The sequence below is a fragment of the Vicugna pacos genome, chromosome 15, assembly GCF_048564905.1.
Source record: "Vicugna pacos chromosome 15, VicPac4, whole genome shotgun sequence".
Lineage (NCBI taxonomy): Eukaryota > Metazoa > Chordata > Mammalia > Artiodactyla > Camelidae > Vicugna > Vicugna pacos.
Window position 1 is genome coordinate 24,725,136 of NC_133001.1, and position 18,802 is coordinate 24,743,937.

At 35.3% G+C, this 18,802-nt stretch overlaps 1 protein-coding gene across 6 annotated transcripts in view; it reads left to right on the forward strand.

Moving 5' to 3' along the window:
- Positions 1-18,802, forward strand: part of NRXN1 (neurexin 1) — a 1,026,070-nt gene that overhangs the window by 748,007 nt on the left and 259,261 nt on the right. The gene's annotated exons all lie outside the window — the stretch shown is intronic.

Sequence of the window (18,802 nt, forward strand, 5' to 3'; positions counted from 1 at the left end):
CACAGCGCGTTATGTTTGTATTAAAATTCCTTTAATGGGTAGAGTTATGGGTATCACTGTTAGTTTTTGAGTTGCGCCTCAGGGTGGGACTAGACTAAGACTGTCAGGAGAGTATCAGCCTTACGTGTGGATGGACATAAAAATAGCCTGCAGTGCTCTGGAAACTGGCTGGCGCGAAAGCTTTCAGCCTTTCCACAGGTTCTGAAGCTAGTGCGTGAAAGCCTAGACAGCTTGACCTACTTTTTTTTTTTTTTTTTAAACCAAAGGCAGAGTAGAGTCTCTGTGTATCTCAACATGTAAATGATGGGGAAGAAAGGGAATTTGTCTATTGCTTGTATCTCTTGCTGATTGGACATCTTCCCGACAGAAGTGTTCAAAGGAAAAGTATGTCATCCTGTTCATTATGGTTAATGAGCAGTAAAAGCAAGGCGTTGGGGGCTCCGATCCCACAGGGCATCAGCAGAGAAATGGGGTTATAATTTTAGCAGTTACATGTGAAGTAAGGTCAGACAGCCTCCCGTGTAGGTTTCAGAGCTGAGTTCATTTGATCTTTAAGAGACAGGCATCACAGAGAAATTTCACATGCAGAAAGAACTCTAGCTCCTCCACCAATGCCTAGTTCACGAACAGTGGTGTTAATTGGTTATTTATACTTGGCTATTGTGAAGGGTGCTGGATAAATGAAGTGGCTGAAGCTGCATTTTGGTATTTAAAGTTGCAACATAGGTGTTGTTCATTGTTATGCAAGAAACATACTGCAACCATCAGCTTCATAATTAACTACCTTTCCAGTGAACTTTCTTTTCAGTACAGTATTTCTATTATTTAACTGCTCTTTTTTTAATGTAGTTTTTTTTTTTGGATTATTCTAAATGTCTAGACATAAACTGGATTCGATAGATTGGTGACGCATAGAATTGGGTCTGCAAGGCCATAATATTTTATGACAGGCTCTTCAGAGGAAGTTGAATTTTATCTACTGTCCTACCTATTTACTTTCCAGAAAAAGACCATATTTTTAATAAATTTTATTTTCTTAGATCATAAAAGTACTTATTGAAAAATTTAAATACAATAATGAGAATAGAAAGTTAAAAACTGATATTACCAACACTTTTTCTGCAGCATCTAAAATTCTGATCATTCATTTTATGTGCATAAATATACGTATCTTTTCTTTTTTGGGTATGTGTAAATAGTTGTATATACTGACACACTTGAACATTCTTTAAAAAGACAAAATGTTTTCATATGATACATACTATTCTGCGACTTGCTTGTCTTATTTAACATATTTTGGACATCTTTCAACTTTAGAGCACATACTCACATTTACTTTATAAGATCCTATTGCACATATATACTGTAATTTGGCACACCATTCCCCAATGGTGGATATTTTATTTAATTGTTTCAGAATTTTTAGTATTACAAACTAATAAAATTTTTAATCTTTTAAAAATAATATTTTATATATATGAACACATTTTTTCAGGAAGATAAATTCCTATAGGCAGAACCACTGCGTTTATTGCAAAGTTGTCCTTCAAGGAAATTGTACTGTTGAACCCTTCCACCAACCAGTATGTAAAGATATCACAGTCTGGGGTGCTTTAATATAAAGACAAACTGGCCTTATTATTTCTTAAGACATTGTGCTCCATAGAATGATTTTCCTCTCTGGCCTATTTGATTTGAATGTGTTTATATTTTAATAATTACACTGGTTTGGAGGTGATCCCAAACCAGGGTTAGCTTCGGTCACCATTTTTCTCATATTCTTGCAGCATTCACAGAATAGCAGTCTGCTGAGGAAGGTAGGTGACAAGTTCGGGCATGCTGTGGCTCTTTTTAGGAAAGGAGCAGCTACAGAGTTTTCTGGGATGAGCCAGGCAGGCGAAAGGTTTAAGTCCCAGTGGGAGGCAGTACTTGTTTTGGAGTCTGCCTTGTATTTTTCACCTTCTACACACTTTATAATTCTTAATTTTGCCCCTAGTCACTTCTTATTTTGATCATGCAGTCCCCAGGAATTGTGCAACAGCAGTGGAACGTGACAGGCTTTTAAATGTATTAATATTGTCAGCATTATTGTGGTTAATCTTAATATAGCAAACAGAGTAACAACAGATGTGTTCTGCTATTAAGCATTTAGGAAGGCATAGATGTCTCAGCTCTTGATAGCCCATTTAAGCAACAAAGTTCTCCAGCTCAGAGTGCAGATTCCATCAAGGGACTAGCTCATATGTTGTGTGGCATTTGATGATGGCTAAGATTAAATTGAAAGGAAGTAAGATGTTCAGAAGGGGGGAAAAATGATGTAGCTATTGAAGTTTTTCAAATTCTACATGTGATTTTTTTTTCCACTATAGTCTTATTGCATCCATTGTGAGTAAATCATAGCTGATAGAACCACATTTAAAATTTCAGAACATTTCTGTTAGCTTGCCAGTTTTTTTTTTATTAGTAACACATGAATATAATTTAGACGTGTGAAATAGAACAAAAATGATAGTTTTTCTCTGAACTTTTGAAGTTCTTTCCAAGGTGCTACCACCTTGAGTTTTACTAATGAAAGGTAAAATTAAAATATGTAATTGTGGAGTTTAATAGGCACTAAGAATATTTGATAATGCCACGGCTGTCTATATATCATATTCGCTAACATATTTAATAGCAGAGCAGATGCATCTTACTACTGTAACACATGGTACTGAGCAGCAGGGCGTCCCATTTGACAAGTCAGTTTTTATTTTATTTCTTTATCCCAGAACCTTGTCTAATAATCTCAGATTTCAGTATGTTTTGAATTGTTAGGCAGCAAGCAGATAAGAGGGCTTCTATTCTCTGCTGCTTGTTTCTAACAGGTTGTTTGGCTTCAAGATACAAAGCCCATTAGACTCTAAAATAAAATAACTGGGTAAGACTGGGGAGAACTCTCAACATACCTAATTACATAATAAAATACATATATCCAATACAAAATGGGCAGAGTGCCATCTTCAAGGAAGCTCTGTGCGTCATGTGGTAATTTCAAATTAGTAAGAAAATTCTAGCAACCAGCCTCTCAGTAAGTATTAGTTCCATAGCATGTTACTTACGTGTGAGGGTTTGTGTGCATGCCTTCTGGTTGTCTCACTTAACTAGCAATAACGTTTGTCAGAAACACCGAAGAGAAATTGGGGTTGTTTGGTGTTGCAAGATTTGCTCCCTGAGGATCAATTCTTTGGAGCTTTCCATGAGCTATTTTATAATCCTTTAATTGCTGTGTCTGGGAAAAAAAAAACACACACACCTGATATACATTCTAAAGCTAAAATAAGATGACTGTCTAGATAATGTATTTTGAGATTCTCAGAAAGATATGAAATTGATGATGGTCCATTGGAAATGATTTTTACCAAACATCCTGTACAGCTATATTGAGAACTGAAAAAATGTCGATATATTTTATTGAACTTCAAGGATTTCTGTTGTGCTTTGTGTGGTGAGGGAATTATACTAACCTGGCATCTAAAATGTGAGAAACCTTGGTTCAAGTCGTATGGAATGTTCTAGTGCAATTATCAATTATCTGGACAAGACGAAACAACTGTAGTTTGAGGTGTGCTGCATCTTTGTGATCATCTCCTTTAACAAGGTTTGAATGATTGTTTACACAGTCACAGTGGTCGTCTTCTCTTGGCTTCTTGGTTGTTATGTACAGTCTGTCTTTGCCTTGACAGGTCACACTAAGTCAGTGAATCAGGGAAGTCCTTTAGGCTTACACAACTGGGAGTATTAATTTCTTTCCATTGCAAGAGTGAAGTGTTTCCCCACTTCAGCTTTCACTCGGTTGTAACGGTGAACCTCAGGGAGCCATGGCTGGAGAGTGGGGAAAGCTGATTATGCTTTCTGTTACTGTGACTCATAATTCACTATAGACCTGTCTGTAAGCAAATACTCTTTAATAGGTGGTCTCTTCACTATCTATCTTCTGGCCAGTAGGACTGAGAGATATATCTTTTAAGTAAGGTAATAGCATAAGAGATTTGCAAATTTTTTGTATAACCTCATTTTTCCATTTTCCATACACTAAGGTTACAGGCATCTCAATCGTCATTTTACACTTATTTGGTTGTTGAGAATAAGGAGTTCGTGTGTACCTAAACTCACAGGGCTTTTTCATCAAGTAGGCTTGATGACAAATTATTTTTGGTTAAATGCCCGTTTTCTGACTATCTAAGTTCTTATTTCCAAGTCCTGAGAAATAGTCTGGTGTACTCATCAGAATGTTATTCTCCCCCCAGATTGTTACATAGGAACGTGATATTTGAAATAGTGAAAACTATGTGGATAACATACAGATATAGTGTAGTCACAAAACAAATTTTCCTCTTCAGGGTAGTCTAGAGTTATTTAGATGGCTGGTGAGGTAGATGTAGCTATTTGTCTTCTGCTATGCCTGAATGAGAGATGGATCTAAGCCTGTTTGAATATAATGAAAGCAGGTCACCCTAATGTAAAATCCAAATGAATCTTTGAAACGTAACTATTCACTCAAGAGAAATAAAACCTGTAGCCACTGGAGTTTAGTGTATTTGGAACATCACAATGAAGCTGATACCTAGATTCATTGGCAAAGGAGAAGAAAAAAGTGGAAGGCTGTCGGTATGTCCTTCTTTAAAACTATTTTAAAAACATGGAAGAAAATTGAATATTTTTGGAAAGGGTACCCTTGCCTACTTTGTTTTGCATATAGGAAACAGGAATCTCTAGGCTTTTTTTAAATTGAGTTATAGTCAGTTTACAATGTTGTGTTAGTTTCTGGTGTACAGCACAATTTTCCAGTCATACATAAGTATGCATATATTCATTTTCATATTCTTTTTCACTGTGAACTACTACAAGATCTTCAATATATTTCCCTGTGCTATACAGTATAAACTTGTTTATCTCTTCTGTATATACCTGTTATTATCTACAAATCTTGAACTCTAGGCTTTTAAATTAATATCATCTGAAATGTCACCAGATACAAAATTGATGTTTTCAGATCCCTGATAAGTTTCAGGATCTGAAAAGGCAGTTCACTTAGAAGCTCACTTGTATTCTAACCTCAACCAAAAACTAAAGATGCCGTAAGTTTTAGAAAGTAAATGGGTTATACTACTTATAAGTTATGGCTTGCTGAAGGTTTAGATTCTGTCTCAGTCTCTAAGATAAACAAACGCCTTTATGCCCAAAACTTTGGGAGTGGAGAAGGCATAATGTGGTTGAGCATGAAGCATGCTGAAGGAATCTCGGATCTGAGAGAAGAAAGAACCTAAGGAGAATATAATCTAGTCTCTAGAGTAATGTGATGGGTATTATTCTGTTCTGAGAGAATCATCACATTTGATAGAGATGAAGGGGTTCAAACCCGGAGCAGGTAGATCTCTCACAAAGGATGTTTAGAGCTCATAGGCATCCAGTCCCCTGCCCCTCACCACCACCACTGCAGGAAGAAACTCTTTCTTTCATTCATGAATCATTTATTGAGGACCTTCAGGTGCGTGGAACCTTGTTAGTTTCTTGGGCTATAAATATGGTTAAGATATTGCATGTGCTTTTTTCTTTATAGTTGATATTATTTATAGCATTTTAGACTTTTTAAAAAAATTTTTATTGAGTTATAGTCAGTTTACAATGCTGTGTTAATTTCTGGTGTACAGTACAATACATGAATATACATGTATTCATTTTCATATTCTTTTTCACCATGAGCTATTACAAGATCTTGAATGTTTTTCCCTGTGCTATATAGTATAAACTTGTTTATCTATTCTATATATACCTGTAAGTATCTACAAATCTTGAACTCGTAGTCTGTCTCTTCTGACCCTCCTCCCCTCTGGCAACCACAAGTTTGTATTCTATGTCTGTGAGTCTGTTTCTATTTTATATTTAAGTTCATTTGTCTTCTTCTTCTTCTTCTTTTTTTTTAAGATTCCACATATGAGTAATATCATATGGTATTTTTCTTTCTCTTTCTGGCTTACTTCACTTAGAATGACATTCTCCAGGAACATCCATGTTGCTGCAAATGGCATTATGTTGTTTTTTATGGCTGAATAGTATTCCATTGTATAAACATACCACAACTTCTTTATCCAGTCATCTGTCAGTGGGCATTTAGGTTGTTTCCATGTCTTGGCCATTGTAAATAATGCTGCTATGAACATTAGGGTAAAGAAAGAATTTTAGAATAATGTAATAAAGAAATAATAGTAGCACAGACACTTACTGTGATAGCATAAAGGAAAGAATCCTGAATTTTACTTTGACACCTCAGGCAGAGGTACTATCAGGCATGTGTGAGTAAGGAATTTGCCAAACACACAAAAGTAAACAAAGGAAACCATCAGAAATAACATAAGCTAAGGTTAAATGCAGTATGGGGTGTCTTATTAACTGTGTGCCCTAGAATACAGCCCAGAGTAGGCATCACATAATGTTTTCTGAATGAATCATTAACTGGGAGGCATCTTGTCTGGTTTTTCAATAACAGTAACTTAGACTGAAAGGAAAGGAGCGAAAAGATTTTAACAAGTAAAGTATGCAAGGGATGCTATACTACAAAGAGACTTATGGTAATATCCTAAAGCTTTGCTGTAAGTGGCTTTCCGGAGAGACTCTGGGTTGTAAACATGACCTTCAACCAGACATTCTGGTGACAACAGCGCGGCACAGACCCCCACAGCAGGCAGTATTCTGTGCTATCCAAGAACATGTTCTTTGGGTCTCCGTTATTATTAGTTCTGTCCTTCTCTTCAGGCATTTCTGAAAGATGATCCAAATTGAGAGTTGAGCCCCTATTTATAAAAGGTTTTTGTATAATTACACGCCTAGGTAAAGAGTTTTAAAGCAGGGAGTTATAGATCCAGTCAGATAAATGAAGGTCTTGTGATTTTAGGGATTTTTTTTTTCTGGACTTTGTTTTTCTAATCACTCGGCTGCTCAGCTAACTCAGTGGGCACTGATTCAGGCATAAAAATGGTGTGGGATCATGCTTAATATTTTCCCCTAGTTCTGATATGCACATTGAGCATCCTATTCAAAGGTGATTTTTAAAGATGTGATTGAGAACAAATTTACTACTTTTTAAACAATCTTTGCTATTCTTACCATTATCAAAAATTGTTCTGAAAAGTTTATTTACCGTGGTGCCCATAATCAAGAATTGGCAGAAAAATTATGGAGAATATCAACAGTATTATGAAGCCCTGTTTATTATGCGATATCTGTTTAGCTACAATACGACTTTTGATCCCTTTCTAATTACCATATTAATCTTCACTAGTATCTGACCCAGGTGTTATACCAGGATTGCCAGGAACATGACAAGGTCGTTGCTTTTGACCCTCAAGACATTACTGAGAAGCTCTTTTTAGCTACATCTTTTGGAGGCTGCCAACACATAAAATAGATTCTGCCATAGATATTATTTTTACTTCCTAAAAATAATTACTGATAGTTCACAATCTGCTCTGTGTAATTTAGATCTTGCACTTTATTATGGACTTAAATTTTCGGCTTTGAGAACAGCAGGTGCGTGTTTGGCAACCCCCAAATCTGAAAGCCACTTTCTGAAATTATGTTAACACAGTGCCATTGATCATTAAAACCTGAGTTGAACTTTCCACTTTACAATAAATGCAGAAAATTAGTGTGGCTGTTCTGTTCCCGGAGGCTGTGGCTTCCTGAGCTCAGTAAAGCACTCTGATTTTTTTTTTTTTAATTTTTAATGGCTTGAAAACAGAAAGCTAAAAACAAGAAAATGTCTTTTGGCATGTCTTAGTCTCTGTGCATTTTTTTTTAAATGTGGATCTTTATCTTCATTTGGTTTCATGAAAGTAAAAAGTGACTCAAAGAAATTAGTTCTGTTTTCAAATTGTAGTTTGTAAATAGTTAAGATCTATGGCTTAACACCTGTGAATACAACCTCCTCATGTAGCTTTAAAATCCACATTTTTAAACTGGACCAGTCTTCCCACACTATGTTGCTATTTCAGAGTAGAGAGTCCAGTTTGAATAAATACATTATACTATAATGTTTGTAAGTATCAAAACAGTAAAAATCTAGACACAATTTATGAATTCATTTTGCTGTAAAATACTTAATTTTCTTTCTGACATCATCTTCTCTCTGCTTCTACTCCCTCCATTTTTGGGGGACTTAGAAGCATATTTAATTTCTTTAAATACTTAACCAATTGAATCTGAAATTTAGCCACACTAGTTTGTGAAGTTAACTTCTATTTTTGATTATTGATAGGTGTTTTATTCTCTGAAAAGTTACCTAATATGATTAAATGATTCAAATTATAAATTTGGACAGATTTCCTGTCTCATGTACCTGATATTGTAACTTCTTTAAACCGTCTTATTTCTATAACTCTTGTTCCCAAAAAAGAGTTGTTTGTTGCACTTGCTTTTAGCACCTAAACCATATTAACTGGGGAACCAGAGGAGCTATGCTAATTATGTGCTTGCTAATTTTTTCTTTGGAGAACTTGCTTTACATAAGCCTTACGGTTGGCCAAGCTATAGCATGCATACTGTTGAACTGAAGAACAGGCAAAAATAATTGCCTGGTAAATTAAATTATTAATAATAATAATACCTTACTTCAGGTTGTCTTGATTCTCTACTACTATTATTATTAATATGATGATCTCATATTTTATAAACTGTTTTACAGTTCAAAGCATTTTACACATGATCTTTAAAACAACTCCAAAAGATGCAGAAGGCGGTATTTACTGGATATATTTCATGAATAGAACAGTAAGCCTAGAGAGTATAAATGACATGATTAGTAAGAGGATGAACAATGATCAAAATTCAGGTCTTCAATTTCAATTCAAATACTTTCCTACTACACTTTAATTTATAAATGTTTCTCCCCAATACTCTTTGGCTGAGATCCCCTTAGGTGCAGGGACACTTCATAGGGGTCATTTCAATATGAATGGAATTCATTTGTTGATCTTGAGAAAGCACATTGACCCATAACATATGATCTTTATTTATGACTAGTCCCTATTTTAAAATGTATCTCCAGGGTGTAATAAAGGCATAAAATTCTTTGCTTTCAGAAATCCTTATAATAACCTTTTTTTTTCTTTTTTTTTTTTTTTATTACTAGACTAGAAAGAGGCCAACATCTTCAATCAGATAGGGAAACCGGAGCAGGATTGGGTTGGAGGTGGAATGTAAAGGGACAATAATGCCATTGTAGGAAAAAATAAAAGAAATACTCATCAGAAAAAATAATTCCAACTCTTGGCAGAATATAGAAAGGTAATTACATAAATGAAGTATTATCTGAAATGAATTTTGTGAGGGTTACAGCCACCTATCTCATTTCTGTGATATGTAGATTTCAGGTAATGCTCTGGCTGCAAATCAATGACCTGCCTGTATTAAAGTGAGCTGAGTCTTAGTTATGCTGCATATTTCATTTCACTCTGCATTGGTTTATAAAATCAGGTTAATAATACTTCCCTACCGACCCCACAGAATTATTCTGAGGATCAAATGAAACAGAGGATGTGAATGTACTTTGGAACATTAAAGCATTACAGTGCAACATAAAGCTATATGGTTTTCAAAACCCGTGCAAGGAAGCAGTTTCATTATCTTACAGTTAGACTTTGTGAAAATAAAAAGTAGGCTATGTTATGACTTTTGCATGAAATCTAGAGAGAGATGCCTAAGAAACTCTTAATAATCAGAAGAATTAAGCGTCTATAGTTAAAAGCTGGAATTGCCTAGAATAAAGATTGAATTCAAATTATCTTCAGTATACTATTTTATAGGTAGATAATGGATTTTTTCTAAACCTGCTGAAATTCCTGCTAATATTTTTGCTGTTGTTTGTATTCGTCATGTTAATGATGATAACAGTCTTTACCCAGGCAAAAATGGTCCAAATTATTTGATAATCTACCCATTAAATACTGAAAGTATGGAAAATAAAGTTGCAGACTGGGTTGGAAAGAGCTGAAAAGATTCAGTCTTAGAGATCTGCTGTTCTGTTTCTTATGCAAGCCGCTTGAAAAAGTTAGACATGTATGCTCAAGATTGTCCCATTTAGGGACAAAAATACTATGCTTGAGAATAGTCGTACTCATAGTGAGAGATGCTCTAGTTCTTCTTAAAGGGCCTTGTCCTTCCCCTGGCCTGATGGAAATTATCTAATATCCTTAAAATACAGAGCATATTGTTATTCAGTTTTGTAAATGAGGTGAGTATTGGTGTTGTGACTCATGTGTGAGAATCTCAAGCTGGGATGAAGCGTCAAATCCAAAACATCAGATTCACAGCTATAAAAATGAAGGCCTGCCTTTGAGTTTAATACAAAATAAACAGCAAACAAATAAGCTTTTACACCTTAGTAATCGGCATAAAGTTAATATAGGTCAGTAGTGTTGTGAGGTTACCAAGTAAAACTGATCAATTTTAGGAGGCAGTATCTTTATTATAACTTTAATTGGTGTTTCTCAAACTGGAGTCAGCAGGGATATCCTTGGAGTTTGGAATTTCTCACGACTGAGGACTCCTTTCCTATGATAAAGATTTGGAAGTGGCCCCCATCTGACTCTTGCACAGATACTGATTCACATTTGGCTTTTATTTGCCCCTGGAGATACATATCATGCCAGCATGCTGAAAAGTTAAAGGGACAGGGTGGTGTTGGCAAAGCCATTTCATTCTGCCTCCCTACTTCTTCTTTTCCAGATTATCTGTGTAGCTTATTTTTGTCTCCTAAGAATACTCTTGTTCCTTTGCTTCCTCCACTTCAATAAAGGAATTACAGGCACCCAACACCACCCTCCACTTCTTCGTCCAGTTTTGATACTAAAGACATACATACATGACAAAATTTGCCATTTATTCAAGTAACAGTTATTTTCTGAGAACCTTTAAGTTTCGACACCTTCATGGGGACTGGGTATAAAACAGAGCGCACAGCAGACAAAAATCCGTGCCTTCAAAGAACTCTGGTAGGGTCACACACAGCCTTCAAAATAAACTGTTTAGCTAAAGGGGAATAGTAATGCAATGAGTGAAATAATCTTCAGGATAAAAGTGCTGATATGATCTTTTCTAGGCAAACTCATTTATTTCTTTGCAAATTCGAGGTGTATTTTGATCACTAGTTGGAAGTTCTTGTTGATTTTCTGCTTTCCTTCTGAGACTTTCTGTGCCATTTATAATGAAGTTAGTAGTATGTGTTAAACCTTTAAGAAGTGTAGATTACTCACAAACTTTCCTTATTAATTACATTTTTTGGTTCAGGGAAAATGTGCTCAGTGTTCAGTGAATCCCAAGCTTGTAAATTAGATCCTAAGGGGACAGTTTAAGGGACAGGAATATAGAGTGGATTCAGTTTGCCAATAAGCAAAAATTTTAGTGTAGTTCTTAAGGCCTTCACATTGATTTTCTTCCCTGAATGAGCAAAAAGGAAATGCAAGATTTACAACCTATACAATTACAGTGTATTCCTGAAATTGTCAAACATCATGTTTCTTAATTGAATAAAATACAAAATTATGTGTCCTTTTCTCTTTCCTTCTTCTTGATTGAGTAAAATTACTACATATCAAAATAAGTCTGGTTGACTGACTAAGAGATATTTGGTATTTAGAACTCAGAGTGAAAAATGCTAGGTATATAATTGGTACTTCAGAAATTTGCCAATAGAAAAAAATAATGTACTGATGTTTAATTTATTTCTAAACTTTACTATTATGTTGTCATTTTATTGTGTATACATAACAGTAGACTTAAGTAGAGCTTACAAATATAAAAGACTTTTGAGATTCCAATATATATGAAAATAGATACTCATGATTATACATGATTATACAATGATTGCCACATTTCTTTTGCTACTACACTAGAAATCATAAGCATATTAGATTTTTATTATCTTCTAATGTGGTGATTACAAAGTATATAATTTAGATTACTAGACTTTTGATAAAGAGGTTTCATCTTTTCAGTGTTATATTTTCACTTTAACTACAAATAGCTGATCAGCAAATATTATTTTGCATTCTGATTTCCACATACACTATCAAATTTAGGACACAAATACTCTGAACAAGAAATCAAAGTCCTGTATAATATATAACATACAAATATGCGTGTATGTGTCTGTGTGTTCACTGAACCGATCTACTCATCTGGGGAGAGGTTTTTAAGTGGTTCTTACGGTTAATTGAAATGCTAACCTTTCTTACATAAGGTCTAAGAAGGACCTTCCTCAGCCAGTTTTCTTCCAAAATAAAGTGTAGCCTGAATCTAGTGGCCGCTTTTTAATTATTTTCAAATCAGTTTAGTATGTCCAAGTTGTATCACAAGCCATTTAGAGAAATGGGTAATGATAATTATTTAAAAGTTTTCCTCTTAATAGCACTTAATCTGTTTATCAGTGCATTAATTTTATTGCGTAGGAATTTCTGATAATAACTACCCATCACTTAGGTTTGATTAAACCACTTGCACAGTGTGTTTTTGTGGAGCGCCTTACTGTTTTAGGAGGTATATCCACAAGTGTCCCATATTTGAAAGTAGTTACTAAAAGTTTTATTTTTTTAAAGTTAAATATCTTTATTTGAAAGGCATCTTAAAATAAGCATATAATAATACACACATGGAAAAAGAATTGTGGTTTTGATGGTACTTTATATAATACAGCTGGTAAATAATATATTTCTTGCTACTACTTTAAATAAATACATATTCAGCAAAGAATTTTATTCATAGTCAAAACACCTGTGAAATACATGTTCCTTTCTACTTGGCTGCAAAGGAATGTTATTTTTAATTGTCTCAAAAGTATCATTATAATGAACATATGCAGTCTACATACAAATTGGTACATGGGTCAATAAGTTTATTACTTTTACAAGGTCCACTCAGTGATCACTATCAGTGATTATTCGAAATTATGGTGCATTATATGCTAATTGCAAAATTATTCCTGTTTTTCCAGTGGTAGCTAAGACTCATAGAAAGCACTTCTAATTAATACCTGTGAATATAGATGCAGTTAAATATTAATCAGATTTAACTTTTAGAATAATGTACTACCAATCCTCCCATCTCCAAAAATGCCAGTAAATTGAAATTGAAATTGGATTGTTCTAGTTTTGAAGTTGAAGTTCCTGACTCTTGAGTTTTTCTGAATAAACCAAATACAGAGTGATGGCGATACATGTTACTTATATAATAGATTCTCAATATTCAAGTCCTAATTAAAACATTTTAAAAATTGGATGAAATGAGAAAACAACACAAGACTATTTCTTTAGGCAGAAGTTCACGCCTGAACATGTTGTCAAGTCTTATTGCTCAGGATGGATTGGACCAATTTTGATTTGATTTTCTTCAAATTCTTATTATTTGCTTGCAAGTGATAATACTTACCCAAGCAAGTATAATTTTCTGTTTGGTTAGAAGAAGGATATTAGAGAGTTGAAAGATAAAGAACATTAATGACATCATTAATTCCGCATCATAATTATTAGTAAATAGAGCATTAATAAAGCTATAATGCAGTACTATAATTATATATTAATACATCATTAATAAATACACACATTGGTTGCACAGTTAATTGTTGCAGAGGCTTTAAGCACAGCTAACATTTAAATCTATGGTATTTCTCATCCCACTCATTTTGTATTGGAACAACCATAAACAATTTGAAAACACTAAATCACATCTATTGTTTCGTTAGTAGAATAAATCAAATCCCTGTTAAACATTGTCCGTGTTTTTATTGAGTAATATATGTACTTAAGTGGTTAAGGATGTAGGCATTGGGTTCTGACAGAGCTGAATAGAAATCCCAAAAGACGATGACTCTGCTTCCTTTATTTAAGTACCTCAGTCTTGGTCCTGGCAGATGGATGCTGGCTGAAGGCAGGCCCAACCCTGGTTTCTTGTATGTCCCCTATCTCCTGATGGCCACTGTCTGCCTGGAGCAGCTGCTTCACTGGGACCTTGGCTCCTCTCTGCTCTCAGAATTGGGCTGGCAGAGAGCACTGAGGCTTTTCAGAAAATCTCTTTAGAGGCCCTGCTCTGAGGACCAGAGATGAAAGGAGTGCCTCTCTGAAAGGAGTGCCTAACTCTACTAGGTGTTGTTCTTGTTGTTGTTGTTGTTTTGCTGAAATCATAGCTTTGTCAGAGAGCTGGAGCAATCCGGTGCTGAAGGCTATAAGGGTACTTAGATCATTTCCTGTTTCCACACTTCACAGTCTCATAATCTTGTTTCTGCTTGGATGGTGGGCATGGATTCTTGTACTTTTTTGACTTAAGCTTGGACCAGAAAAATTTAGGATGAAGAAATAAGTGGTGTGCAGAAAACTAAAATGTCACGTTTGCTACAACTTTGAAATGGAAATTATATATATTTAGTCTTTGTATTAAATGGGTTGATGTGAGAAACCAAATCTTTTTTTCGTTTACGATGTTGTGTTAATTTCTGATGTACAGCACAGTGATTCAGTTATATGTATATATATTCCTTTTCATATTCTTTTTTATTATAGACTATTACAAGGTACTGAATATAATCACTTTTTATAGCATTAAAGTAGACAAAAAGACCCAAATGTTTTAACATCAAATGTGTTAACACAGGAATGTTAGCACATTTTGAGAGCTATCTTGGCGTGATTTTTACAAAAATATGAGTTAAAGCCAGAAAAATTTGTGTTGTCATCCAATGCAGTTAAATGTATGATGAGCTTTTCCTTGTTCTCCTTCAGTGACTCTCGGGCCACAGCTAAGGACAGTAGGTATTCAGGGCCTCACATCCAAAGTTAGAGGGCTTCTGGGCAGTGAGGAGACCACAACCCCTCCAGGCTTTTGAGAGACGCCAGCCCTTTCATCACTACCTCCCCTCTAAATCAAAATGAGAGAAAACTGGGACAGATGACATTTTAGTGAATGTAATGTGCTTGAAGAAAAGCTGTTTTTTCCTTCTCCAAGCCAGAACAGGATACCCTATGAGAAGGATTCAAAAAGATGGGCGAGGACTATCAGATGAGGAGACTAGAGTTGTGGTCCCTGCGTGGCTTTCTTCTTCATCAGTCAGCGGGCTGATGCATGGATGGCAATGGTGGAGCAACCCACACACTCACTGTTCAGTGTAGTGAGGATATGCTAGCTCCCGTTCACTCACGGGGTACCCCAGAAGTCTCTGGGAGCGAGCTGGTGGTGCTGGCACACAAGAGTTCTGCGCCTTGCATGAGGGTGCCCCGTTACCATGAGTTACTGTCTGAGCAGATGTGAAAGTGGTTGAATGGGAAGTCAGTGCCGTACAGGTCAGAAGGACGCCAGCATTTGGGCACCAGCCATCACAAGCTAGAAAATCAGCTCCCACTGACTGAAGGAGCACGACAGCTGACCAGGTCTAGGAAGGAAAGCTTTGCTTTTTTCTTTGCTTTTTTTCTCCCCAACTTCCTCAGCCAATGTCTAAGAAGAAGCTGGCCCTAGTGAAAGGGAGAGAAGGAGGTCCGTAGGTGAGATCCCAACCGAGACCTGTATCCACACCCTCCCTACCCTCGTGGCTACAACCAAGGCCCTGACTTGTACTGGGTGAGTGGCCGAGAGGAACTCTGGAGTGGCTGAAAAGCTATGAGCTTGAGCCAAGACACTATTAAGAGGGGTTTACTGAATGAGAAGGCTGATTCAGTGCAGTATAGATTGCAACAGTTATTGGAAGAAATTAAACTGTTAATATTTGTTTCTTGAGTTTAGATCTTAAATAATCAGGATGCTTTTGTGGCGATAACTGGTATGCTTGAAAGAACATAGATAGTCTTTGAAGTAATACTTGATCCAACTTCAAGTTATGTCATATACTCGGTATGGTGCCTTAAGCAAGTTATCTTGCTTAGTATCTGCAACCCTCTGGTTCCTTATTGGTAAAATTACAACAATAATGCCAAACTCCTTTACAAATATTAAGGGAAAGAATATAAATTAAGATATTGTAATAATGTATATATTGTATAATACGTATCTGCAAATATCACCTTTTTTTCCCCAGTGTACACAAGGGATTATTTAGAAGGTGAGCTGGAGTGAGATTATTTTAAGAAGTTCATCTGGTGACAAAGTAGGGAAATATGAAAAGTATTTCAACAGCAATTTATTGATACTTTTCTACTTACACTATTAATAGATTCATGTATCTGTATGAACCTGAGAAGTTTTTTTATTTTTTATGTCAGGCAGATAAAATGTGGAGATCAGTTTTGGTGAACATAATCTTACTGCTCCTGAAATTTAGCACACAACATTGATGAATCTTGTTTACTTTCTGTCATTAAATTCATGGTGAATTTCATTATCTAAAATACTTTTCTGAATTTATTCTGAGTATGTCGTTTCTCTGGGAAAAGGGTGCTAGAAGAGAAGCTATTTTTAACCTAGTGTATTCTTAGGATATAGATTTCAGTATTGCCAAATGGCCCTAAAATGGGCAATAACCAGGCTCACTGGATAGAAGTTCATTGGATCCATAATATATAAAACATTATATATTAAAGAGACATATGTAATTTACATATATATTATATGTTATACATATTATACATAAATTTATATTGTTAACATTTTAACAAGTGACAAGTTTTTAAACAGTATATGAAAGTTAGATCAAGACTAAGCAAATAAAACCTTGCAGACATTATTTCAGATGCCTGTTCTGAGAGCCCGTGATGTCTAGGCTAATTGGGAGACCCAGGTAATTTTACACCCGCTGTGCTGAGGTGTGATTATGGTAGAGGATAGAGTATACAGGTACTCAGGTTTAGGTAGAGGATATTGCCACCAAGGAGGGAAAGGGATTAGGCTGTCAAAAGGAATATAATAAGGAGAAATGGACTGAAATTAAGTCAGGACAATTTCAGCTGACTCGGAAGAAAAAAACGTCCTCTGAGATCTTATTATCTTCCGACGTACTCTCGCATGGGAAATAGTGAAAATGCCAAAAAGTAGACAATTTAAAATTGGCCTGACCACCTAATGAAGACTTGTAACTGCAAGGACCTGTCCTGAAGCTGGTTTTCAAAGTCCTAGTTAGAAAAAACTTAATGTGTATGTGTCTGTGTGTGTGTATGTTTATTACATTGTATATATACTTTTATGAATTCATACATACAGTTTTTGCTGAGGGAAATTTTGCAAATAAGAAAGTTTTTGAGAAATTCCTTTGGGTAATGATGACTAACATTTTGTTTGCTTTTTAAAAGCTTTATCAAAATATATTTCACATATCATACAGTTCACTCCCTCAAAGTATATAGTTCAGTGTTTTTTGGTATACTCACAGAGTTGTGCAGCCATCACCACCATATCTGAATTTTTCTATCCCCCCCAAAAGAAGCCCCCCTCCCTCCCTCTTCAGTCCCTAAGCTATCACTACTTTCTGTCCCTGTTCCTTTGCTTATTCTGGACATTTCCTATAAATAGAATCACATAATATATGGTCTTTTGTAACTGGCTTCTTTCATTTAGCGTAATGTTTACAAGGTTCATCGATGTCAACATGTGTCAGGGATCACTGCCCCATTCCTTTTCAATGCTGAGTAATATTCAACTGTGTGGCTTTACCACATTCTGTTTATCCATGCATCAATTAAATGGACATTTGGATTGATTTACTTTTTGACTGTTATGAATAATGCGTCTGTAAACACTTATGTACAAGTTTTTGTATGCTTAGTGATTAGCTTTTATTTGTGTGTGCGTGTGTACGTGTAACTTTACAATATGTATTCTGTACATTGTGTCTGGGGATCCTTGACAGAACTGAACTGCAATGTATATTTAAACTTTAAAAATACTTAGTATCAGAGCCAGTGCTTTTGTGTAGTCTTCTGTTGATCATTAATATTTAGTCTTACAGTTGAGATAAGGGTAAATTATCTGTTGGGATTATAGGACTGGGGAAGATATTTTAATAGCAATCCTTTATGCAAACATCACTTTTCATTTTTTATGGTACTTTTCCCACACATTCTAGGGCACATATGATCATCTCCATTTTGCAGATAATAAAACTAATATGTAAAGCTGCTCACAGTGCCCAAAGTCACATGATGTATTAAAGGCAGAATTTCCATGAAGTTTAATTGTTTGATGTTTTACTTCAGTGTATCTGGGTTTTGTCTTTTATGAAGGTGTGACTTGGCTGAGATTCTTAATCTTTCCCAGCATCATTTTCCTTATCTTTCTGTGGTAGTGATAATACTTACCTCACTTTAAGGATTATTATTATTAGGTGAAAATGGAACAGCTCATGTACAACTCTGTAAATTTTACATGTATAATAAGTGTGCAATAGACATGAGTTGCTGTAGTAACAGTAGTACCAGAAGAAATAGTTGTAATAATAATGAGATTAAAATTCTGATTTTATGATAGCTAATCCAGAATTTTTTCTTGCTAAGTAAGACTACATTTATATAATTGGCTTGCCATTTGGCTGTTCTGGGCCACCTCGTGTGTATAATTTCACACCTACTCTTCGGCCAAATATAGTCCAAATGCCAAGGTTTATTCACATACATGAAATCATACACATCCGTATACAAATTAAGTGGCCAAAAATAAGTTCCCGACCAAATGGCAAGTCATATCCAGAAAGGTTTATACACACTCACACAACTAAAATACCAGTTCATGTAACACTTCTCATTTTTAAGGCACCTTTTAAAGGTTGATGTTCTCACTGCACCCAGCAAGCAGCACATTA